Genomic DNA, 25,785 nt, shown 5'->3' with positions numbered 1-25,785 from the left:
TGCAACAGTTGCATGTTGTCTGTATACTATCTCCTAACCCTTTTGTAAAATGGAAATTTATTTAGCGAGGGGCCACTAGTGCTCAGAAAGCAGACCAGCAGAGCGGTCTGATGGCATGCAAAAAATATTTTATTTGTCATTATCTGGGGGTAGGGGAGGGCCCTTTATACTTGGGCCCACAGAACAGCCACTTCCATGAAACTTTTAACTAACCCAATTAGACTTTAGATTTTATGGTGATGATTGTGCAACTTTGTGAATATACAAAAAAACCAATGAATCATACACTGTAAATGGATAAACTGTGTCTCAACAAAGTTGTTCTAAATTTTTTTTATAGTGTGTAGAGTCACACTTGAATACAGGTTCTTGAATCTTAGCCCAAAGGGCCGAATCTCTGGATGATGAGTTCAGGCAACTCTGCTTTAAACAAATATTTCAGGTGACTCGGATGAGATGATTCAAGGGCCACACTTTCACGGAAATTTAAAAGAAGTGATGTATTTTGGTACTTCCTCTAAACAAGAAAAGAAATCCCATGAAAGTTCAGAATGATCAATAATCAGTAAACAAGTAGTGTAACCATCCTTAAGCAATTGTAAATTTGACTCAGTTCATAACTCCCCATTATGAATATGAATATTATCAGTACTGTAGTGACTGTGACAAATTTTTATTGGAACTAGGTCAAGATAACTTATATGAACATTTGTCAAGTCACAGAAGAATTTTCAGTACATATCCTTACTGAATCCTCACAAAAACCCTACTGAGTTGTAGGAGCTATAAAAGCCATCTGTCTTCTACAGATGAGAAGGTGGAGATTCAACAAAGTTAAATGTTTTGCCCCAGATACCTAACTGATAACTGACCAGTCTGCTTGGATACCAGGTCTTCTTTTTTTTAAATTAATTTTTATTGGAGTATAGTTGCTTTACAGTGTTGTGTTAGTTTCTGCTGTACAGCAAAGTGAATCAGCTATATGTATACATATATCCCCTCTTCTTTGGATTTCCTTCCTATTTAGGTCTCCACAGAGCACAGAGTAGAGTTCCCTATGCTATACAGTAGGTTTTTGTTGCTGCTGCTGCTGCTAAGTCACTTCAGTCATGTCCGACTGTGTGACCCCATAGACGGCAGCCCACCAGGCTCCCCCATCCCTGGGATTCTCCAGGCAAGAACACCAGAGTGGGTTGCCATTTCCTTCTCCAATGCATGAAAGTGAAAAGTGAAAGTGAGTGAGTTATCTATTTTATACATAGTGGTGTATATATGTCAATCCCAAACTCCCAATTCATCTCACCCTCCCTTGCCCACTTTGGGGATACCAGGTCTTCTGACTCCTGTTCAGCACTCTCTTCAGTATAAAAATCTGTCTAAAGATGCTTCTTCAGCATCTACCAGCATGGCCTGCATCTAACCTTTAGAAGCTATTTTTTATGAAGTTTCTATTGTTTATGATGCTAAGAAACAGTACATCATTTTTTTCTGTTTGTATCACTAAAAGAAATTGCAGAATTTAACACATTTACCTCCAATTTCTGTAACTGTGCTGTGCTTAGTCACTTAGTTGTGTTTGGCTCTTTGTGACTCCATGGACTGCAGCCCACCAGGCTCCTGTGTCCATGGGAATTCTCCAAGCAAGACTGCTAGAGTGGGTTGCCATGCCCTCCTTCAGGGGATAGTCCCAACTTTTGTAACATTTTTGTCTAAAAAACTGGATTAATGTATATCTGTAGTGGGGAGCATATGTAAATGTGTATGTGTGTTTGTGTGTGTGTGTGTTGAAAGAGAGAGAGAAAAGGGGTAGATATTTATTGTGTTTTCATATGTTTGTGGAAAGAAACATGAAATATTCTAATGTGAAATTACAAAATAGAACTATTACTTTGTATGTGAACTGTTTAAAGAAACTAATATTTATTGGATAACTACTATGCTATAAATCTACTTCCTTCCCATCACCAACCCTCAACCCCCAACCCCTTGTTTATAGTTATTTATTTGACCAGACTGTGGCATACTGGATCTTTGATCTTCATTGTGGCCTTTGAACTCTTAGTTGTGGCATGGGGGATCTAGTTCCCTAACAGGGATTAAACCTGGGCCCCCTGCATTGAGAACTCAGCTCTTAGCCGCTGGACCACCAGGAAAGTCCCTCCATTTCTTAAAGATCTGCATTGGGCTCACTGCCTACTTTACCCAGGTCTCAACCTTCTTCTTGAGGTGAATTAATGTCCCTGTGGAAGCCCGAATATTTCAAGTCTTTCAGTTTCTTGAACATCTCATCTTTATTAACCACTCTTCACTCTTGTATATCTTTGTCATCTCCCTCTTTTCTGACTCCATATTTTCACTCAAACATACTGAATCTTCTTCTACCTTAAAATAAGATACAAAACAAAGAAACTTTCTTATCCTTGACTCTCTTTAGTCTACCATTCTTTCATTTAGTTGCTCAAGTCAGAAACTTTGGAATCATTTATTCCTTTCTTTTCCTTATCCCTACTGTCCAGTTGATGATGAAAGTTCTGCCAAACCCACTTCCTCAATATCTCTTTATTAATTCAGTTTTCTCCTTCTCCATTTCCAATACAAAGTCTCAGAATCAGTGTTGTCCAATAGAACTACTAATGAAAAAAGTAAAAAGAAAGTGAAATTAATTTTAATGATATATTTTACTTAATCCAGTATATCAAAATATTTTCAACATGTAGTCATCATGAAAAAAACTTCTAATGATATATTTTACCTTCTCAATTTGCATTAGCCATATTTCAATAGACATATGTTGCTAGTAGCTACTATATTGTAGAATGCAACTCTAGATCATCATTTCTTGCCTATTATTCCATTGCTTGAGGCCAGAAGGAAGCTTCCAGTGGTTTCCTTGTTTCCTGCTGGGACCCACTCCATATGCTCTATAATCTAAGGCCAAAATGCTTTTTCTAAAAATAAAACTCATGTTTTTTCTCTCTGTAGAACTCTGCATGGTTTCTCACAGCTCTCCATGCTCTTAGGATATTTACAAGACCCTGTGTAAAGTAGACCTGTCTGCTTTCCAGCTTCCTCCTTGTCATGTTCCTCAACATAGCACACACACCCCGCTAAATATATTCCATCCCTGAAAGGTTTATGATCCTCTTGGCTTCGAGGTCATTTTGTACTCTGTTCCTCCTGCTTAGTTTGTTCTTCGTCTTCCTTATCCCCCACCCCCATCCACACTAGGCTAACTGCTACTCATACTTAAAGTCTCCACAGAAATCTTCCCTGATCCCCTGGTCTGGACTGTGTGTTCCTCTTTTGTGCTCACATGGAACTCTTAGTTCCTTCTCTCATAGCCTTTATTGTATAATCAATGCTTTCTTTATGTTTGCTGTTTCCTCAATTATTACCTCTAAGTACAATTAGCTTGGGGGCATTGCTAACTTTGTCACTTTTTTTAGCCCCAGTTCCAGGCATAGTGCCTAACATATGGTATGTGATCAATAGATGCTCACTGGGTCAATGAATACAAAAATGAGTAAATGTTATCTTTTTTAAGACCAGAAAAGAATAAAAGAATAATCTTTCCTATTTGCAAACTTTTTTGTGATTAAAGGTAGTTGTGTCTCTTGTCCTTTCTTGATTCCTAGGGTCTCATGAATTTCCAGATGAATTTGCTTCAAAAGAAATAATTTCTTTAAGTTTAGGTATTAAAAGTAAAGAACTTGACAGAGCTCTTTTCACTAGAAAACAAGAAAACTTCCCAGAGAGAGTAACTGTGAATCACATGGCATATATTATAAAAATTAACATTTGATTTCTGTGAAATAACTGTTATCAAAGTTAACCAATGACTTCCATGTCATTGGTTAACTTCAAATCTGAGGGACATTTTATATCTTCGAAATTTTACCTGATTTCTCAGGTGCCAGTATTTTTAAACTTAATTCTGTATTGAAACATTCTTTTCTCATTGGGATCCCTGAAATATTATGGCTTTCCTCTGTATCGCTGGCTGTTCCTTTTCATTCTCCTTTCTCAGTCTTTACATATTAGGGTTTCTCAAAGCCAGACCCTCAGTCCTTTCTTGTCTTATTCTCTGCTCTCTCCCTAAGTAGTCTCATCCAATCCATGACTTTGTTTTGTCTTCACTAGTGTTTCTCAAATATATATTTCAACACAAAACCTCTCTTCTGTCTCCAAATTCATCATCTAAGTGTCCATTTAAAATTCCATTTGAGAGAGATGAATTATCCCAATTTGAACAGAATAAAAATGGAATTAATGACTACCTATAAAGTTCACTCTCCCTCCCATGTTTTCTGTTTCATTGAATGACACCATGATGCATGTAATTTTTCAAGCCAGAATACTGGGAATTATCTTTGACACCTCCTCCTCTCATAATCCCAATTTTCAATATATCTGTAAGGAAATCAATAGTGAATTAATATCAGAGATGTTTTGCATTAACAAATATGTACAGAGTCCTTAACACATATATGATATATTTTATATTATTATTGTATTCATGCAATGTATACATCTATATTTGCAACACTATGGAATTATTTCTGAAGCTCCACATAACATTTATCTAAATGCTATTCATTCCCTGTCCTGGTAACAGTTATTGGAAACATTAGTTTCCCTATCTGTGTAACAACTGTTTGTTCCTTTCTACATCGCAGGAAATCATTGCCTTTCATTCTCCACTTTTCCTCTTTTGTGCATCTTTTTCTTTTTCCGATCAGTTACGCAATCTGTATGTATAACTTCTTATTGTCACTTTAATTCTATTCCATTGCTGCTGCTGCTGCTGCTAGCCCATTCTATTTCCTTACACCCCCTCTTTTAAAGCTTTATTGAGGTCTAATTTACATATCATAAAACAACCGTTTTAACTGCCAAACTAAGTATTATAATTTTGGTTAATTTTATTGAGTTGTGCAGCAGTCACCATAATCCAGTTTTAGAATATCCTTTAGAATATCTTCATCAGTGCAATAGAATCCTTTATGTCCATTTACCCTTAAACACCCTTTTTACCGATTTCCCACTTGACATTGTAAAGCCAGGATGTATTATGTGCCTCAGTAGAACTCAGTGAGTGCTTGATGCTATGGGGAGTTCATATAGAATAAAATATGATACCTAATCTCCAGGGGACTAACTAGTTGATAAAATAAGACCTCAGTCAGAGGCCTCCACAAGCGAATATGTACCCTATTTCCAGCTTTTGTGAATAGGCCAGTATAAGACTACAGGGATTCCTATGGTTAAGCAGATAATTTAAGTTTGGAAAAATCTTTCATATCCCATACAGATAAATTTTTTTTTTCTCCCTATAGGCCTATAACACCCTTTCTGAAACTGACCATTGAGTTTCCAGAAGTATGGGCTTTCTGTAACATCTTTTCTCTCTTAAATGTCATCTTAAATGTGTACCTCCTTCTGTTTCCATCTATTTGTAACCAGAATCTAAATTATAGAATGTGCATCTTTCCAAGTAGAATCTAACACTGTTCAATAAATACTTCTAAATGCAAATTATGATCACTATAATTTTTCACATTAGGGATACTTATTGAAAAGACTAATGTTTATTAGCTGTCTCTGAATTAAATGTAACCAGTAGTTTTTTTGGCCCTTGGGTTGTTATTAATGATAATTAACTGTGGTGATGAAGAATTACTAATAGTTATGACCCTGAGAAGCAAAAGAATGTATTTAAAAGAGCTGCCTGTTCCTTTAGGTATTGAGTAAAGCACTCCTTTTTCATCCAGGAAGCCACAAGCACAGGGCATTCCCAGGTGCCAGGTGTAGATTACTTCACTCCTATTCTTTCTTAGTCTCATCTTGAGCCCTTCTAATGGCCAGCAAATCAGCAGGGACAGCTGGTTGGAAGAACTCATTCATGTGATGTGGAGGTGGTTAGAGGAGACAGGATATGCAAGGGTAAGGCATGTTTGTTTTTAGCACTTGAACACCTGCCTCCACCAGTTTTATTTTATATGAGGGAAAATAGTGAGGAGAAGTTGGACTGAGATAGTTTCTTTCATCCTCTAGCAATGCCAGCTTCCCAATGTGGGAGCCCCTGGGCAGTGAGTAGTCCTCTTCTGTCAGAATTTTAGCAAGCTTGGCTGCTCACATAACTGGGTGAAGATCTTGAGAAAGCATGTACTTGAACACTACGGTTCTCTACCTTGGCTGCATATTAGAATCACCTTTTAAAATTCCTATGCCCAGACCACTCTCGGACCAATTAAATAAGTATATTTAGGAATGGAATTCAAGCATCAGAGATTTTTTAAAGCCTGCCAGGTGCTTTCAATCTACTGCCAAGTTTGAGAATCACTGGACTGGTGACAGATATCTCTTGGTTTTTTCCCTGGTTTTATTGAGATACAATTAATATATAATATTGTACTAGGTTCAAGTGAATGACATGATTTGATATATGTATATCTTGTGAAATGACTAACACAGTAAGGTTAGTTAAAACCATTACTAGACATCTGTTGTTGTCATGAAAAAATAGACCTTAAGTACTAGCTCTTGGGCTTAGCTGCACCTTGGAATAACTTGAAAGTTTAAAAAGGTACTGTTGCTTACACCCATTCCTAGCAATTCTGACCTCATTGGTTGGAAGTGGGCTCGAGCAAGTATCAGCATTTTTTCCAAGACTCTTGTAAGTAATTCTAATGTGCTGATAAGAGTAATAACTGCTGCTTGGACTGGGAACAAGCATCTTAACTTGTTGTCAACTTAGAGGGAAAGATGCTTTATACCTGCTGGACAAAGATTGCCAGGAGCTGAAGCAAGAATGTGAAAGGAAATATGGAAATCGTACCAGAGATAAAAGTCACCTGCCTCAAAGTGGGGGTGTAAGGTCGCTTGTTGTGAATGGGGGGGAGGTGTGCACGATGTGTGACAGAGAGACTGAGAATGGGGAAAATTTGTCCCCCACCAAGAGAAATGTGGGGAAGGTGGAAGATAGAAGTGTCTTTTTAATACTCCATGATTTTCGACACTTGGTCAGCCTATCTTCATCTGTAAGCAGAGCATATAGAATAAATGGAATCCAAGAAGTAGTCCCTAATTTAAAGTGTGCCATTTCTTTGATCTTTCCCATCCACTACAGTGGCTGAAAAAGCCATCTTTCTCTTGGGTTATGCCAGGCCAGTAAACTGATTTCACATCCTCTCTTGGCTTTAGAGCTTGACCATTTTCTTTACCCAGTTCACCAAGTTACGTCCTGGACTCGTAGAATAAATAGGAGGAGTGAACAGTTTAGAAGGAGACTTCTTGAGGCTTAGCTCTGAACCTTAAGAACAAAGTTCTTGCCTAAGAATGAAGTCCCAGAAAGGAAGTGCCTCAGATGATGGAGAAATGTCTTAATATGAGGAAGGGATCCGAAAGAGGATGTCAAGGTGCGGTCACCAAAGGCAAACATGCTTCCTTTACAACTAACTGAATACTACACTTGTCATTTGCATTGGTGAAAACCCTGGTTGGTGAAAAATGGTTCTCTGTTTCTTGACTCAATCAACTGAAGAGGTTCATGTTCTAGTGACTCTGGATGGAAAGCAGGGGTTGGTTTGGAAATGTTTCAGTTTGGAGCGGGGCTCCTTAATGATGGTTCAGTGACGTGGCTTTTATCTTTTTTTAAAGACATTCTGCATTGAAGTTGCATTAAATCAGTATGTGGCTTGTTCTGGCTTGTTCTCATTAAAAACAAAATCTGATTATGATTTTGCGCCATTATTTGTTGAAATTACTGTAAGCAAACACAGTAACTTATTTTTAATCTAGGACTTGATTATGAAACTTGTGGTTTACCCAGAGTTATTTTGAAACTTCTGCTTTTCTGCTCTGGCTGTTGGCCTGCTGACTTTTCAATTTACGAGGGGCGCTCTGCTGCAACGGAAAACAGTGGAAATTCTAGGCCCTCACCGTGTGCCCTTTGGGTCAGCCTTACAGGTCATCTGGAAGAGAAGGTAGCCCAACTACCCCGACAAAAAATCGCTCCCCTGTTCTTTCCCATCAGAGCACCCGAGGCTTCTCCCACACAGCCTTCACTTCCTTGGGGGGGGTAAACTGCACTGGGAAGGCTCAAACACATCATTTCATTATAAGGTAAGTTAGTTCAACGTATTACCCAGCACTCATATTTGAGAGAGAGAGAGGTTATTTCAAGGAAACACGACTGGAGTACATTTCTTCCTTTGGGGCTGGGAGTAGGCTTAGCGGTTACGAAGAGTTCAGAGGACACAGTGAAGTAGTGTTAAGTGCCTTACGTGTTTCTATCACAGCGTATCAGTCAGATGGGTCCAAGGTGTAAATACCGGCGAGAAAAGTGCATCATGAGAAGGTACCTCCCATCAACCTTATCATTTATGTAAAATTAAGCTACAAAGAGGGTGTCGGTGTCATTTTCTTTCAGTTTGGACCCCACATAAAAAGCATGCTGTGAAGTCATTTTCTCCTCCAAGAGTTGGCTGTAAGCCCTACAAAGCCAGTTTATGGGGATTTGGCGTGAACATGTTTTTCTGAGATGTGGGTTTATTTTGGTGGGGGAGGGGCGGCTGTACAGGTAAATCCGAAAGGTTTTCGGCTGTGCACAGAAGGTCCCCACCGCTCTGCTTAAGGAGCAGGTCTCCTTTGGAGCCAGGACAGCGCTCGCGGCGATTCCCGCCTGCTCCCTCGTACCGGGTACTGCGGGCCTCCTCTCCGCCACAAAGCGCCGGATGCACCCCCACCTCCGCGTTCTGCAGCGCCTGCGCAGTAAGCCGACGGAGGAGTCGGGCTCTGGCTGGCACTCTGCGCTGGGACGTCCCTCCCCGCCGCCCGGCAGGGTGTAGGGTGTCAGTTCGGGGTCCAGGCGCCCGGCAGGAGTGCTCGAGAGCCAGTCAGGTTTGCGTCCCACAACGCTGGCAGCATGGAGTTTTGGTACATCCCAGAGACAGTTTCTAAAGGAAGTGGCAAAGGTAGAAAAGAGGATGCCGTGGAAGCTCTCACCAAAATAAAGTCTTGAAACTTAACCAGAGCTGTCGGTCTAGCGCTAGCCTGAATGAATACCTATAACAGAAAGAGAATTCTCGGCTGGGGGATGTAGCTCAGTGGTAGAGCGCGCGCTTCGCATGTGTGAGGTCCCGGGTTCAATCCCCGGCATCTCCAAACAGCCGAGGGTGTTTTTTTTTTATTTTTAATCCATATAATATAGTAAATGTATGTCCCATTACGTTTCACATGTGTACTCTAGGCGCCCTAAAAATATATAAAAGAAAGTCTCGAAAAATAAGGCGCGCCTCAGGGAATCAGCCTTTAATTGCTCCACGAGAAACTCAAACGGGAAATTATGCTCGTCATCTTTATTTGCATAAAATGACCATTCCTAACTTTCTAATGAACTCGTTTTGAGGAGCTGAGACGTGTGGGGAAAAGGAAAATATCTCATTGCATTGGCCGGGAATCGAACCCGGGCCTCCCGCGTGGCAGGCGAGAATTCTACCACTGAACCACCAATGCTCTTCCTGAAAATGGTTTTCCACATCTTACTAGAGTAGATTTGTCAATGTGCAATGAGTCTTCTGCTAGAAAAGAGTGAAGTCCTTAATTCAACATCAGAAAAAGCAATGGAGTTTTTAAATAACTATAAAAATTGAATTAACATTTACCCAAAAATCTCATTATACTTAGTTCTGTTGAACCTTGAGAGGAGGTTATGTCTTCTGAAGTCGTCCTCGGTAAATGAGGCAAATAAAAATTTTATTACTATGTAGACACAAAATTACACAATTACTTAGTTGTGTGTTCAGATGTTTAGATGTTTTAAAACAACCACTCCTGTTTTACTTTTCTTATCTAATTCAGGCAAATACATGGGGTATTTGTCAGGGGTTGGGAGTAGGATTGATGGATCAGTGAAGGCGAACTGGCACTTAGATCCAAGTATATTGGCAACCCACTCCAGTACTCTTGCCTGGAAAATCCCATGGATGGAGGAGCCTGGTAGGCTGCAGTCCATGGGGTCGCTAAGAGTTCGGCACTACTGAGCAACTTCACTTTCACTTTTCACTTTCATGCATTTAAGAAGGAAATGGCAACCCACTCCAGTATTCTTGCCTGGAGAATCCCAGGGACGGGGGAGCCTAGTGGGCTGCCGTCTATGGGGTCGCACAGAGTCGCACACGACTGAAGCGACTTAGCAGCAGCAGCATTTTGGAACTATGAGGTGTGAGCAGGCATCTTTGGAATGTTGGTGATTCTTGACAAGTGACCTAGAATCAGTAAGATGTCCCTTCTTTGATAGTGAGAAACTTGATTCCAGGACTCTTTTATACTCCACAGTATGAGTTACCCTTCGTTTCCACGGAAAGCAAAATTGCAAACCATACAGTGAAGTTATATGAGGAGGAGAAAGTAAAGTGAAGGAAATGCACTCATGGAAATGAATCTAAACATAAGATAGAAGACTCTGGATTTAGGCATTATTGCCCCTTTATCTCTGAGAGGGAAGTTCCCAGCAATTTATAGGATCTTTGAAGGCCAAAAAGAATTTGAGGGGAAGAGGATGACTGAGAAATAACAGTAAACACATAGCAGTTGCTATGTGCTGGGGTATGTACATTACATATGAAATTCAACCCACTGAAGTAGGTGTTATAATTACTTCAACTTAACAAATGAGAAAAAGCGAGGCTGTTAGAGTCAAGGTTGGAACACAAGTGGTATCATGCTTAATATTTCGTTGCTTAGCCACTCGCCTGCCTACAACAGAATAAAACACTGTGTAGTTACACCAGAAATACTTCCTGTGTAGCTCAGGAATATTGTGTATCAAGACTGGGGTTAAAGAAAGAACATAACAAACTGCTGAAATAAGGTGAGACTTCTATATCAAGATTTATTTTTAAGGATTTTTTTTTTAAGTGGGTACATACAAAGCAAAATTTGAAGCAAATACAATACAGAATTATAAAGATGTAAGAGATACAAAGAGATTAAGGAATAAAGAAATCTAGACTACAGTCTTAGTAACATATGGGGGAGCAAGTGCAAATCATTTTACTTTTTAGGACCTCAGTTCCTTAAAATAAGAGAACTAGAGGAGAAATGAGGTTTTAAAATTGCATTCCAGAAGTGTCTCAGGGCCACTAGCCAGCAGCAGGCGGGGTGGGGTGGGGGTGGGGCACGTGAGGGGGATGGGAGGAGCTCACCTTCTTTACCTGGCTTCCACACTTCACCAGCTGATTTATAACCTCTCCCATTTATTTACATTTGTTTGATGGCTTACAAGTCTGGAATAAAAAACATTGAAAAGCCCTAACTGGATGACGTAAGTTCATCTGAACTCTGAAATGTTATGATTCAAAATAAAAAGGCAATCTAAAACTTCTTGAGAAACACTACAAATTTAAAAATTTAAACAGGTGGCAGGAATCAAATAAGAAGTATGATCTAATGGCAAACATTATTAGTGACCCACCAATGACTACTTTGCTTTTTTTCTTCCTGAAAGGCTACCTAGCTCCAGGGACAAATTGTGTACATTAAGCCAGTTATTCCATTCCTCTTTCCAAGGATTGAGCTGGGATGGGTTTGTGACAGTTCCTGCCAGTGACAGAAAGAATGGTCACCTAGGGGCTTCTGGGAAAGCTGGTGTCTCTTTTGCCCTTTCTTTCCTGCTTGTAACACCATCTTGTGAGGTATAATGCTTAGAGCTGCCCCAGTCATCTAGTGACTTGCAGGGAGACAGAGGATGACCCAGCAGAAAGATAAAAAGAGACATTGTGCCATCCTGAAATTTTCTCCACTCAGATTTTTGGTTAGGTAAAATAAATCAGGCTGTTTATTGTTTAAGCCCCTTTGAATTAGGTATTTTGTTACATGCAGCCAGGGCATGTAGGGTGTGTGTGTGTGTGTGTCTCCCAACAGTTTATACCCTTTCTGGTACAAGTCTTCTACTCTGTAGAGAACCAATACCTTGAGACTTGAGTAAGACAACTTGGCCCTTCATCTCCTTTTCTCACAGTGATAAGTCTACCGAAATGTTTTCCTCACCATTGTGCTTAATTAAAGACAATATGTAACCATAGCAAGGGAAATCAAATCCTTACCAGAACTTTCTTTCTAGAGTTGTAAGCCGAGACTTTTTTCTTCTGGGGTGGGGAGCGGGGGTGGTGTCAAGCAGGTTGAATGTTTAGCTGGTATTGTTGGTTATAGCTATCTTGCTTGTACAAAAGAGGAAGAGAGGCCGACCCTGGTATGACAGTCATGCCTTACTAGAACAAATTCTGGATTTTGCATTTATATGAGTCAGTAAGTTGTCCTTATGCAATAAGTTGCCTTTTATTTTTTAAATCAGTTTAAGTAGTATTTATTTTGCTTGCAAATGAAAAACACACGTTGAGAAGCTATTTTACCCCCAAACAGTAAATTTAGAGAACTTTTTACTCTAGAATGTGCTATAAGATGCAAATATGAAATTTTAAGGAAAATGTAGAGAAATTCATCATCAGTGGTTGAATCACCAATAAAAGCCATATGAAAAATTTGAAGGACCCATCCTTAGTTTGTTGGACTAGTATTAATTCGGTAGCAAGGGAAGCCACCAAAGATTTTTTTGAGTAGATAAAAGATCAGAGTATCTGAAGAGTTGATCTGGCACCAATGTGTCAGAAAAATGGAAGTAAGAGAAACTACAAGTAGGGGAATTCACCCAGGAAGTGAATACAGTGGGAGCAGTGAAGCAATGAGCTCTTGAATTAGGATGAGGTCTCTAGAATGAGGCAAGGCAGGAAGAAGAAGGAAAATGAATCTGAGAGATTAAGGAATAAAGAAATCTAGACTACAATCTTAGTAACCTATGGAAGAACAAGCAATTTAAGTGACTGGGAGGAGTGGTGTATCATAGGGAAGTCAGAAGGAGAAAGGATGGGAACTGAAGAGTGGAGTCAAGTGTTCACTTCTGGAAATACTGACTGAGATAACTCAGAGGAGAATCTTACTAGGTATCTGTCATCCAGATCTGAAGAAATCAAGGCTCCAAGGTGACTTGGGCTTCAGCTGCTCAGGCGTGGAAGGTAAGAATATAGATATGGAGGCAATCCCAGAGAGTTCAGAGCAGAGCCTTGGGAAGGTCTATTTTAGGGAGCAGCAGGAATTGAGGGGTCAAAGACAGAAGTGAGGTGTCTGGAATCTGTGGAGACATGGCTTATCAGGCAGGCAGAATCCTCCTCCTTTGCTAGCTGTTAGTGACACATCATGACAAATATAGTTATCATTTTGTTCCAGAGATACACCCTATATTAACCCTGTTTCACATCAGAGATGCTGTGGTAGGCCGTGATTTCCCCTTTGGTATGGTTAAGCATGGAAAAATCACCAGATGGCACACCCTGACACTTTCCCTAGTCTACCATGCTCCCAAGCTCTGATGAGCAAGCCCCAGTGAGGGTGGCCGAGAGGAAGAAAGCAGGGAGTGCCGTGAAAGGTTACACAATCATGTCTCTTAGGAAACCTGATCTTTGTGACAGCCCCATGGGGCAGGCAGGAGCTTGTAATTTGCATCATGGCACCTTGGGACACTTGCTCAAGGCACCTAGTCCCTGGTTGATGCTGGTTCACTGTGGAAATCTGGCCAAGCTTAAAGCTGAAGAAAGCAAACCATTAAGAAACAGAAATAGTTCATAGGATGCATAGCCACCAAAGCAACGACTTCTTTTTTTTTTTTAACTTGTGAGTGATTGTATTGATTTAATACACACAGCTTATTTCTGTCCCAGGTTACAAACTAGCCCTGGGGAAATGGTGGAGCCAGTCATTTGGATTGCCCTTTACTGGCTGGGAATTAAATCATTACTTACTCCATTTTAGAATCACAAGTAGTACCCCAAGGCCTACTTTCCTAAGGATTAAAATCAAGGCATGGAAATGAAGAATCCAGGTGTAATTCTCAGATGCATGCAGATATTGAGAATGCAGCAATTTTTCCTAGAAAGCTGTCACTGCCAAATCCTCCTGCTCACGATATGCTCAAGCCTAGTCCTCCAGCATGTCCAGTCAGTCACCACATCTGATTCCCCCCTTTTAAAATGGCACTGATTCTTGCTCCCATCCCTCTCTCCTACCTCATGCAGACCCTTATCAGCACACTTCTTGGGTTACCTGGGAAACCCCTGGTTTCCTTGGCCATCCTTCATGCTGTTGCTGCTAAGTCACTTCAGTCGTGTCCGACTCTGTGCGACCCCATAGACAGCAGCCCACCAGGCTCCTCTGTCCATGGGATTTTCCAGGCAAGAGTACTGGAGTGGGGTGCCATTGCCTTCTCCTTCATGCTGTTACCAGTTGAATTTTCTCCCTCCTTCTCCTCCTCCCTCTGTTTCTTATTTCCTTAATATTTGAAAATAAAATTGTTCCTTTATTGCTGATTCAATAATTGAATTAATTTCAAATCCATACCGAGTCCTCAGGTTCATGGGTGGGAATTCTTTATCCTTTTCTTTTGACAGCCATCTCTGGGAACAGCATTTATTAATATATTCTTGACCTGTGCCACTTGGCCACCTACTATCTAATGGCAAAAATGGCTTTCTCTTCCTTTCTCAAGGGCTCTCTTCCTCCTCTCAAGTCAATTGGTTTCTTAAAATATATATATATATTAGAAGTAACCCATGAATATGGTAAGAAATTTCAAAAGGTATAAGAATATGCATTAAAAAGTAAGTCTTTAAAAAAACTTAAGTCTTCACCCCACTGTGATCAGTTTCCCGGTTTCTCATTCGTACAGGCAACCTGCAGTCATTCGTTTCTTGTGTTTCCCTCCATAGATATTCCATGTAGATACACATATAGCATTTTACTTTTATGCACAAATGGTACTTACAATACACACTATTGTGCTCATTGTCTTTTCTCCTTTCTTTTTTTCAGAAAAATTTATCTCAGGAAAATTTCTTTGCAAGTACATGGGAAGATACTTCTTTCTTTTTAATGGTTTTATCATTTTTAACTGCCTTTTACTGGTTAGTAATTAAAACTTTATTTATTCCATCTCAGAATCACAAATAGTGCCCCAAGGCCAATTTTCCTAAGGATTGAGTCAAGGCAAGGAAATGAAGACTGAAGCTGTAATGCTAGATGCATGAAGATGATGAGAATGTCCACTACATGAAGGAGCCATCATTACCTTAGCCAGGTCTTTAACAGAGGACAGACTATCTCTGATCTTTTGTTAGTGGAAATTTGTTAGTGGAAATAAACTGCAGTGAATATCCTTGAACAAATACCATTTTGCTCATGTGTAGGACATGTTACAGAATAAATTCCTAGAGGTGCAACTGCTAAGTCAAAGGGTAAGTGCATTTAAAATTTCCATACATATTGCAGAATTACTCCCAAGAGAGGTCTATATTTTTAAAAACACTGATTTCATTACATTACTCTTTTGTTCACCAACCTCAGTGGATCCCAGGTGTGACCACATTTTCTAAACCTTGCTAGATTCAGGGCCAGCTTCATAGAAGTGTGTCCTGTGTAGTCACCCAGAGCCTTGCACTTGGATGGTGATGGGACACACCATGGCTTGTATGCAGCATGTAGAAGGCGTTGGGTCAGATGTATTACAGAGTAACATGGATGCTCTCAAAAACATAGTACATAGTAAATAATGTAGGGGCCTTCCTGATGGCTCAGTCAGTAGAGACTCTGCCCGCAATGCGGGAGACTCGGCTTTGATTCCAACCTGGCTTTGATTCCAACCTGGGGTTCGATCCCTGCGTTAGGAAGATCCCCTGGAGAAGGGAATTGCAACTCACTCCAGTATTCTTGCCTGGAGAATTCCATGGACAGAGGAGCCTGGCAGACTACAAATGTAAGCTACAAAGATGACAATATTATATGAGTTTAAAATAATGTAAGCAAAATGATACATCTTTTGTAAGGTCACATATAAACAAAAGATGTATATTTAGCACAATATAGTGATGGCTTATGGAGAAGGCAATGGCACCCCACTCCAGTGCTCTTGCCTGGAAAATCCCATGGACAGAGGAGCCTGGTAGGCTGCAGTCCATGGGGTCGCTAAGAGTCAGACTCGACTGAGCGACTTCACTTTCACTTTTCACTTTTATGCATTGGAGAAGGAAATGGCAACCCACTCCAATGTTCTTGCCTGGAGAATCCCAGGGTCGGGGGAGCCTGGTGGGCTGCCATCTCTGGGGTCGCACAGAGTTGGACACGACTGAAGTGACTTAGCAGCAGCAGCAGCAGTGATGGCTTATGGGGAGGCAAAGGGAATTAAATAGGATATGGGGATAAAAGTGAATAAATACATGAACAAAACAATGAAGAGGTGTGGTCTGATAAGAATAATCATGAACAGAAAGTATGAGTAGCTCAACTCTAGACTACTGAGCTCTCCCCAGCTCAAAAAATCATAAAAAGTAAAAAGCAAAGCATATATGTTATAAAAATGCAAACAACACAAAAAGATACAGAGTAGGAAGTAAAATTTTTCCTCCATTCTAGTACAGTCATGGGAGTGGTGGAGGCTGGGAGAGAGAGAGACAGGGAGAGAGAACATAATGTAATCAATCCTCTATTGATGGACCCTGTTTACTAGAATGTTTCTCATTTTTAGATTGATTTTTAGGTTATTTGTATATAAACAAACCTCAATTGTATTTTACTTTTCTGAGCTCCTTGTATTGAAGAAGCACCTTTTCTGAGCTCTTTCTAGTCCCTGTCAAAACTTACCTCTTAAATATTTACCAAAAATATTTATTTTTTACTGTACTCATACCTTCCTCTAACATTATACTTTCGGTCAGAGAAAGTTTTATATAGTTGTTCTGTTTGCATGAAAACTGACCTTTTCCAGTCCTGTGGCCACTGCTGCAGATTGCGTTTCAGTAGCCCCTAAAGCAATGTTGTATGTAAAGTCAGTGTTCAGATATTCTGACTGATACTGAAAATTGCATGTGGAAAGCAACCTTCTCTCTAGTTTCGAACAAACAAAGATATCTGGCCATATAATGGATGTAAATCATAAGGAAAATATGTTATATGCAGCAGAAATGATCTCCTAAGCAAGCAGCTGAAGAGCTAAAACCAGCTGTCACTTTATCAAGGCTGTTAATATATAAAAGAAAACAGAAGTGTGTTTCTGGTTGGGGATACTCGGTTTGGAATAGGGAGGAACACAGCTTTATGCAACTCATCTACGGATAAGAAGGGCTCAGACTGTAACTTCTAGGTTACATTTAAAATATAGGGGCAAGAAAGCCTCTATGACCGGGAGTGAATTATCTTTCAAGCATCTTTGTTCAAAACTAGAGCACACTCATGACAAATTACGGTACAGCAGGTTCACAGAAAGATCTGACTTTCTTGTTTTTGAACTAGCACATCCTATGACAAACCCTGCAAATGCTGACACACCACAGAGCCTCTGCTCTCAAATTCTAGATGTTTTTTCTTTTTAAACATCACAATCCAACAAACACACATATATAATATATTGTTGTTGTTTAGTCACTAAGTTGTGTTGTACTCTTCTGTGACCACCCCATGGACCGTAGACCGCCAAACTCCTTTGTCCTTGAGATTTCCCAGACAAGCATATTGGAGTGGGTTGCCATTTCCTTCTCCAGGGGATTTTCCCAATCCAGGGATTGAACCTGAGTCTGTTGTGTCTCCTGCAATGGCAGGCAGATTCTTACCACTGAGCCACCAGGAAAGCCCTCTGGCTTTTTTTGTTGTTGTTGTGTATTCTATTGTGTCCTTGTCCCTGTGGCCTGCAGACATGCTCTTGGAAATGACTCTCAGGTCCCTTGCCTCCTGGTATTTCTTTGGGGCATTTACCTCCTTTAAGTCAGTACTCAGAAGGCTCAGTTAATCTAAGTCCCTAAGGCCACAAGTTAGATGCCATTGGCCTATAGAATAGGGCCAAAGCAACATCTTAATTTTGTGTCTCCTGAGCATTTTGTACAGATTTAATTTTCTGTGTGTCCTAATATAATAGACAAATCCGTTTTTTGAATTGTTTGTAAATACCTTGAACTTTTTCCATCGAAGATTGAATCATCTCGGCACAGAAGTTGTAAAAGTGAGTAAGGTATCTTAATAGAAATTTACAGATTTAACTTTGAACACTAAGAACCATTAACACATTTTTCCTTATTTTTCTTTACCTTCATTTACTGTAAGAGGCTGTATTGCAAAGTCATGTACCATTTGACTTTGTTTTGTTCCTTAACATTCATGAACCATCTTATCTTGAGGTTATGCTTAAAATGTTAATACTGCTATTAGTTACTTGGAGACCTCTTCACTCTTCCCCTTTCCTCTGTTGTGTATACACAATGTTTACCCAAAAAGGGTATTGCACTGGTGAGAGGAGTATTCTATTTGGTCAATTAACTGAATGTCTAACAGACAAATTATTTCCATTTTAATGTGTGTTGTTTTTTTTTTTTTACACTTCTAACACTAACCTTATGCAATGGAAGAAAAATAACAGGGTAGGTGAAAATAACTAAAACTGCATGCAGTATTTTTAGGAAATTAGTCTTTGTTCAGCTTGAACTAACAGCAAAGTAATTACATAAACTAGAACACTTTTAGTTAACAGATGGAAGAAATTAAGGTTTAAGTAACTGCTTTAAATCCTTTAAAAAGTAAGTGGAGAATTGGAAATATGACTCTAGAACTTACACTCTTTAAAAAAAATAAATAACTAAGAGATTCCCTTCCAGAATATCTTTTATTAAATTTTAATTAATTTATTTTTGGCTATGCTAGGTCTTCGTTGCTGTGCACAGACTTTGTCTAGTTGTGATATATAGGCTTCTCATTGAGGGGGCTTCTCTTCCTGTGGAGCACAGGAGCTAGGATGCATGGTCTTCAGAAGTTGTGGCATGTGGGCTCAGTAGCTGTGGCTCCTGAACTCTAGGACACAGACTCAGTAGAGTGGCACATGGGCTTAGTTGTACGTGGGATCTTCCCAGATCAGGGATCGAACGGTGTCTCCAGCATTGGCAGCAGAATTCTTTACCACTGAGCCACCAGGGAAGACCCTAGAACTTACACGCTTGACAACTGGTCTATAACAGACCCACAAGAGGTTTACTTTCTATTTCATTTCTATAAATTTCAGTTAAGTTCTATATATTAAATGATTGCATCAATGGATATTACTAGCAGTTTTTCCTTTAGCACCAAGTAGCTTCCACTATGATCTTAAGGGTCATTAAACCTGAAGTCCCTCAGAAGGGTAAAAAATTCCAGATATAATTGGAATATTCTGATGTAATGTATATATTATAAAATATAATATTCTGACTTAATGATCCCCTATTACAGAACTAGTACATACTGTTAAACTAACATTCAAATGTTTGGATCACTGATAGGAATTCTTCCTACAGAATCCTTCATGGTTTTAAGGAATATTATACCTGACCAGAAATACTAAGTCTGCTCAGATACTAAGTAGTTCCTTTGGCTCATTTTGCCAGCCTGAGTGAAACTGCTTGCCCAAGTCAGTTGAGAGCACTGCTAAAACAGAACACCTGAAGCTTCTCCTAGCAGTGTTGAGTAATAAAGAGGTAAGCTTTATCCATCAGCCTTTAGACAGTTGTTTTGAACACTTGTCTTAGATCAATAAATGTTAGTTATTAATACTAAGAAATGAAAGTCAAGATCACAACAAACTGTACAAAATTCTTAAAGAGATGAGAATACTAAAGCACCTTAACCTGCCTCCTGCGAAACCTGTATATGCAGGTCAAGAAGCGGTAGTTAGAACCAGACCTGGAACAATGAACTTGTTCAAAATTGGGAAAGGAGTACATCAAGACTATATTGTCACCTTGCGTATTTAACTTATATGCAGTGTACATCATGCAAAATACCAGGCTGGATGACGCACAGGCTGGAATCAAGATTGTGGGGAGGAATATCAATAACCTCAGATATTCAGATGACACCACCCTTATGGCAGAAAGTGAAGAGGAACTAAAGAGCTTCTTGATGAAAGTGAAAGAGGAGAGTGAAAAAGCTGGCTTAATACTCAACATTCAAAAAACAAAGATTATAGTATTGGTCCTGTCACTTCATGGCAAATAGATGGGGAAACAATGGAAACAGTGAGAGACTTTGTTTTCTTGGGCTCCAGACTCACTGCAGATGGTGACTGCAGCCATGAAATTAAAAGATGCTTGTTCCTTCTAAGAAAAGCTATGACCAAACTACACAGTATATTAAAAAGCAAAGACATTATTTTGCCAAAAAATGTCTGTCTAGTCATAGGTATGGTTTTTCCAGTAGTCGTGTATCCATGTGAGAGTTGGACCAAAAAGAAGGCTGAGCACCAAAGAATTGATGCTTTCAACTATGGTACTGGAGAAGACTCTGGTCAGTCCCTTGGATAGCAGGAAGATCAAACCAGCCAGTCCTGAAGGAAATCAGCCCTGAATATTCATTGGAAGGACTGATGTTGAAGCTGAGGCTCCAATACTTTGGCCACTTGATGTAAAGAGTGAACTCGTTAGAAAAGACCCTGATGCTGGGAAAGACTGAAGGCAGGAGGAGAAGGAGATGACAGAGGAAGAGATGGTTGAATGGCATCACTGACTCAATGGACATGAGTTTGAGCAAGCTCCAGGAGATGGTGAAGGACAGGGAAGTCTGGCATGCTGCAGTTTGTGGGGTCACAAAGAGTTGGACACTGCTGAGCGACCAAACAACTAAAACAATTATAAAATATCCTTATAATCAGTATAAAGATGAGCAACATAGTTATAAGGACCAGTAAATATAAAAAAGAAACTACATACTACTCTACTACATAGTAGTAGAGAAGAAACTACAAAAACTACATATTTTTGCTGCTGCTGCGTTATCAAAAAAAAAAAAGCAGTTTTTATTTCATCAATATTTCGTAATCTTTGCTTATACTTTTTCTGGCTCTTTTGGTAGAGATGATGTCAAAACTACTACTCTTCATGACCTTTTATATTTATAGTATAATTATAACATGAAGCACTTTCACAGTGATTTTCCTTTGCAACAATTCCATGATAGCTAATATTTCTTTGTTTTAATAGTGTAGAAAGTGAAGGTTAAAAAATTAAAGCTACCATTTTAAATAGGCAGAAGGTTTTTTAATTCTAAATTCCTGAATTTTCTTCCATGGGAGTGTGGAGAATGCAGATTGATTTATCTATTTAACACAATTAGTGAATCACCAGGAAGTATTCAGTTGGATTTAGTTTGCCTCAAAAATTCAGTCACTTCAACTTAAATAATTTGCAGTGTTAAATTTAAAAGTTTTGGTGCAAATGCACAGATTACTTTGAGACAAATATTGATTTTCCTTATAATTGAAGGATAGGGTCTTGATGTCATTCTTGTGTGTGCTTCTTCCTTCAGTCGTGTTCAACTCTTTATGGCCCCATGAGCCAGGGGCTGCTCTGTCCATGGAATTTTCCAAGGAAGCATACTAGGACAGGTTGCCATTTCTTCTTTCAGGGGATCTTCCCGACCCCGGGATTAAGCACTCGTCTCTTACGAGTGCTTCCTACCTTGGCAGTCAGGTTCTTTACCTCCTGGGAAACCCCTGATGTCAATCTTGCTGTCACAAATTTTTAAATGGTAATAAAAAATATAGAGAACCTGTGTCATTAATCTACTTTCATTTTAACATTTTAAGTGAAACTGCTTTCAAAACTGACATTCTAAAGCAGACTAAAACATAGATAACATATAATGTACTACTTACCTGTGTTTTTAATTCTTCAAATTGTATATAAACTGAGTTAAGTTCAACAGTTCTGTAATAATTAATGCTAAAGCACAAGTACAGATAGTCAACATGTGAGGTCAAACATTCACCTTAAAACATGGAATAGATCTATTATATGAAAGTATTTCTAATGCTTCTTATAGATATATCTAAGTGTGTTTCTATCCTAAGAAATGCGTGTGTGCTAGGTCATGTCCGACTGTTTGCAACCCCATGGGCTGTAGACCACGAAGCTCCTCTGTCCATGGAATTTTCCAGGCAAGAATACCGGAGTAGGTTGCCATGTCTTACTCCAGAGGATCTTCCCAATCTAGGGATCAAACCTGTGTCTCCTGCATCTCCTGCATTGGCAGGCAGATTCTTTATTACTATACCACCTGGGAAGCCCCATCCTAAGGAATACTTGGATCCTAAATAGTCTAGATGGGCTTCCCAGGTGGCGCTAGTGGTAAAGAACTCGCCTGCTGATTCAGGAGACGTGGATTCATTTGATCCCTAGGTCAGGAAGATTCCCTGGAGTAAGAAATGGCAACCCACTCCAGTATTCTTGCTTGGGAATACCCATGGACAGAGCAGCCTTGTGGGCTACAGTCTGTAGGGTCACAAGGAGTCAGACACAACTGAAGCAACTTAGTTCAGTTCAGTTCAGTCCCTCAGTTGTGTCCGTCTCTTTGTGACCCTATGGACTGCAGCATGCCAGGCCACCCTGTCCATCACCAACTCCCGGAGTTTACTCAAACTCACGTCTATTGAGTCAGTGATGCCATCCAGCCATCTCATCCGCTGTCATTCCCTTCTCCTCCTGCCCGCAATCCCTCCCAGCATCAGGGTCTTTCTAAATGAGTCAGTTCTTCACATCAGGTGGCCAAAGTATTGGAGTTTCAGCTTCAGTATTGGTCCTTCCAATGAATATTCAGGACTGATTTCCTTTAGGATGGACTGGATGGATCTCCTTGAAGTCCAAGGGACTCTCAAGAGTCTTCTCCAACACCACAGTTCAAAAACATCAGTTCTTCAGTGCTCAGCTTTCTTTATAGTCCAACTCTCCCATCCATTCATGACTACTGGAAAAACCATAGATTTGACTAGATGGACCTTTGTTGGCAAAGTAATGTCTCTCCCTTTTAATAAGCTGTCTAGGCTGGTCATAGCTTTTCTTCCAAGGAACAAGTGTCTTTTAATTTCATGGCTGCAGTCACCATCTCCAGTGAGTCTGGAGCCCAGGAAAATAAAGTCAGCCACTGTTTCCATTGTTTCCCCATCTATTTGCCATGAAGTGATGGGACCAGATGCCATGATCTTAGTTTTCTGAATATTGAGTTTTAAGCCAGCTTTTTCACTCTTCTCTTTCACTTTCATCAAGAGGCTATTTAGTTCTTCTTTGATTTCTGCCATGAAGGTGGTGTCATCTGCATATCTGAGGTTATTGATATTTCTCCCAGCAATCTTGATTGCAGCTTGTGCTTCATCCAGCCCAGCATTTCTCATGATGTACTCTGTATATAAGTTAAATAAGCAGGGTAACAATATATAGCCTTGATGTACTCCTTTCTCGATTTGGAACGAGTCTGTTGTCTCATGTTCAGTTCTAATTATTGCTTCTTGAACTGCATACGGATTTCTTAGGAGGCAGGTCAGATGGTCTGGTATTCCCATCTCTTTCAGAATTATCCACAGTTTGTTGTGATCCACACAGTCAAAGGCTTTGTCATAGTCAATAAAGCAGAAGTAAAGCAGAAGCAACTTAGCAAACACACAAATAGTCTAGATATTCACATGCTTGATGGAAAGGGTATGAAGCAAATTATCTCAAGTTAATTTCTAGCTCTGTAGCTCTGTCACATTTCTGTGGCTTTATTGGCATCATATTATTGGTAAACTTTATTATAAAAAATTAACTTTTACATTCAAAGTGGACTTCCCAGGCTGTCCAACAGTTAAGACTCTGCACTCCCAATGCAGGGAGCACAGATTTGATTCCTGGCCAAACAACTAAGACTACACAGCATGGCCAAAAGAAACAAAAAAGTGGATGACATATTAAAAACTTTTTCTTAGGTTATTTAGTACCAGCATTTCTTTAATGAGTACTTACTCTTCAAATGATTATAATTTCAATGACATTTGCATTTTTTAAAACAAGGGATACCATCAGTCTTTTCATATATATTCTAAATAACAGTGACAGTCCCAGAAAGGATCAGTAGGTATTTAATATATGTTGTTAAATAAGAACATGAAGATATTACATCATATCTATCTAGATATAATGATGACGAGTTAATATGCTGCTATTTCTTCTGTCTTTTAGACAGTATAATGAACATACATTCTACTATTTAACTGTGGAAGAATAGAACAAGAAGAAAGTCTAATTCAAAGTCTTTACTTTTCATTAATTGGTCATTCATGAAATATTTTTTGAAGCTTTTAAATCATGTGCCAGATCCTCTTCAAGTCACTGAGGATACATCCTTGAATAAAAGAGACAAAAATCCCTACCCTCCTGGCACTAACATTCTAAATGGGAAGATTAAAAAAAAAAAGATGCAATATAAGAAGACAGTGTATAGTTCTATAAATAGTTGTAAGAGCTGTGGGGAAAATAGACCAGGGAAAGGGGTTATATAATGTTCGTGTGTATGTGCTTTGTCGTGTCTGATTCTCTGTGACCCTTTAGATTATAGCCTGTCAGGCTCCTCTATCCATGGGATTTTCCAGGCAAGAATACTGGTGTGGGTTGCCATTTCCTCCTCTAGGGGATCTTCCCGACCCAGGGATCAAACCCTCATCTCCTGTGTCTACTGCATTGCAGGCAGATTCTTTACCTGCTGAGCCATCTGGAAGGTAAACCATAATGTTGGTAAGAGACTAAAATTGTAAATAATGTAGTCAGGGACGGGTCCCACTGAGGAAGTGACATTCCAGGGAAGATGTGTCAAGGGGGAAGGGTATTCTTTGAGAGAGAATAGAAAGTGTAAATTCCAAAGTCCCTGAGGTGGAAGGTGATTTTTTAAGGAAGCAGCAAGGAGTTCCTGTGGTTGGAATGAAATGAAGGTGGATGAAAGTGATGGAAAATGAGATTAGGGAGACAGGTGGGCAGGTGGTGGCTAGGCAAGGAATTTGGATTTTACTCTGAATGATATGGAACGCCACTGGAAGGTTTTCGGCAGAGGAATGGTTTTACTTAATTAACAGTACTTAGCAGAAGTAGTCTGGCTGCTGAGTTGACAATAGGGTAAATGGGGGCAAGAAAGATAGCAAGGAGTCAAGGTAAGAAATTATTTCAATAATCCATGCAAAACATGATGGAGGCTGGGACAGATGATAGCAATGACAATGGTTAGCAGTAGTTAGACTGCATGTATTTTACAACTACAACTCAACGTTAGGTGCTTTCAAAGGTGAAAAGCATTTAGGCTCAGAGAGGCTGTAGTTGACTAAGACAGGAACTAGTTAACTGGTAGAGCTGACATAGGATCACAGGTCTTCTACTCCATTTTATACTTTCCCAATAATCTCACTTGTATAAGAGTTAAAATAACTTATGTTTTGAAATCAAATTGGAAAATGAAAAATATTACTTAAATGTAATTGGGATTATGTGTATTAGGATTCATTGTTTAAAATTAAATGAGAATATTTCAAAGTCTCCACATATTTTATATCACTTTATTCTAAAGGTGAAACTAATTTGCCTGGCATACTGGGCAGCTTAGATCTGGACTGATTTTTTTTTTTTTCCCGTGTTTATCCAAGTGGTCAACATTTGACTCTGTTCCTTCACTGTTCATGAGTTTTCTGAAAGATTCGTGAGTGTCTTGTATGGTGCCAGATACTGGAGCTTATCTAATACCTGACTCCACTGAAACCTCACCTTGGGTGTCCTCAGGCACTGTTGGTCACTCACTCCTCTGCATATCTCTCTTGTAACATTTATTGCACTGAATGACATTTATCTGTTTAACTGACTTGTTTTCTCATGAAAT

At 39.6% G+C, this 25,785-nt stretch overlaps 2 non-coding genes across 2 annotated transcripts; one reads left to right on the top strand and one right to left on the bottom strand.

Annotated features, from left to right (window-relative positions):
• The first annotated feature begins 9,093 nt into the window (after positions 1–9,093).
• TRNAA-CGC (transfer RNA alanine (anticodon CGC)) lies at positions 9,094–9,165 on the top strand. The gene has a single exon. It is a non-coding gene; the product is annotated as a tRNA-Ala (tRNA).
• A 280-nt stretch (positions 9,166–9,445) lies between these two features.
• On the bottom strand, positions 9,446–9,516 carry TRNAG-GCC (transfer RNA glycine (anticodon GCC)). Its single transcript has one exon. It is a non-coding gene; the product is annotated as a tRNA-Gly (tRNA).
• Between the last annotated feature and the right edge of the window lie 16,269 nt (positions 9,517–25,785).

The sequence above is a fragment of the Budorcas taxicolor genome, chromosome 2 (assembly GCF_023091745.1).
Source record: "Budorcas taxicolor isolate Tak-1 chromosome 2, Takin1.1, whole genome shotgun sequence".
NCBI classification, from domain to species: Eukaryota; Metazoa; Chordata; class Mammalia; order Artiodactyla; family Bovidae; genus Budorcas; species Budorcas taxicolor.
Note: the sequence above shows the minus strand (reverse complement) of the source record. Positions and strands in the feature narration are given on the sequence as shown.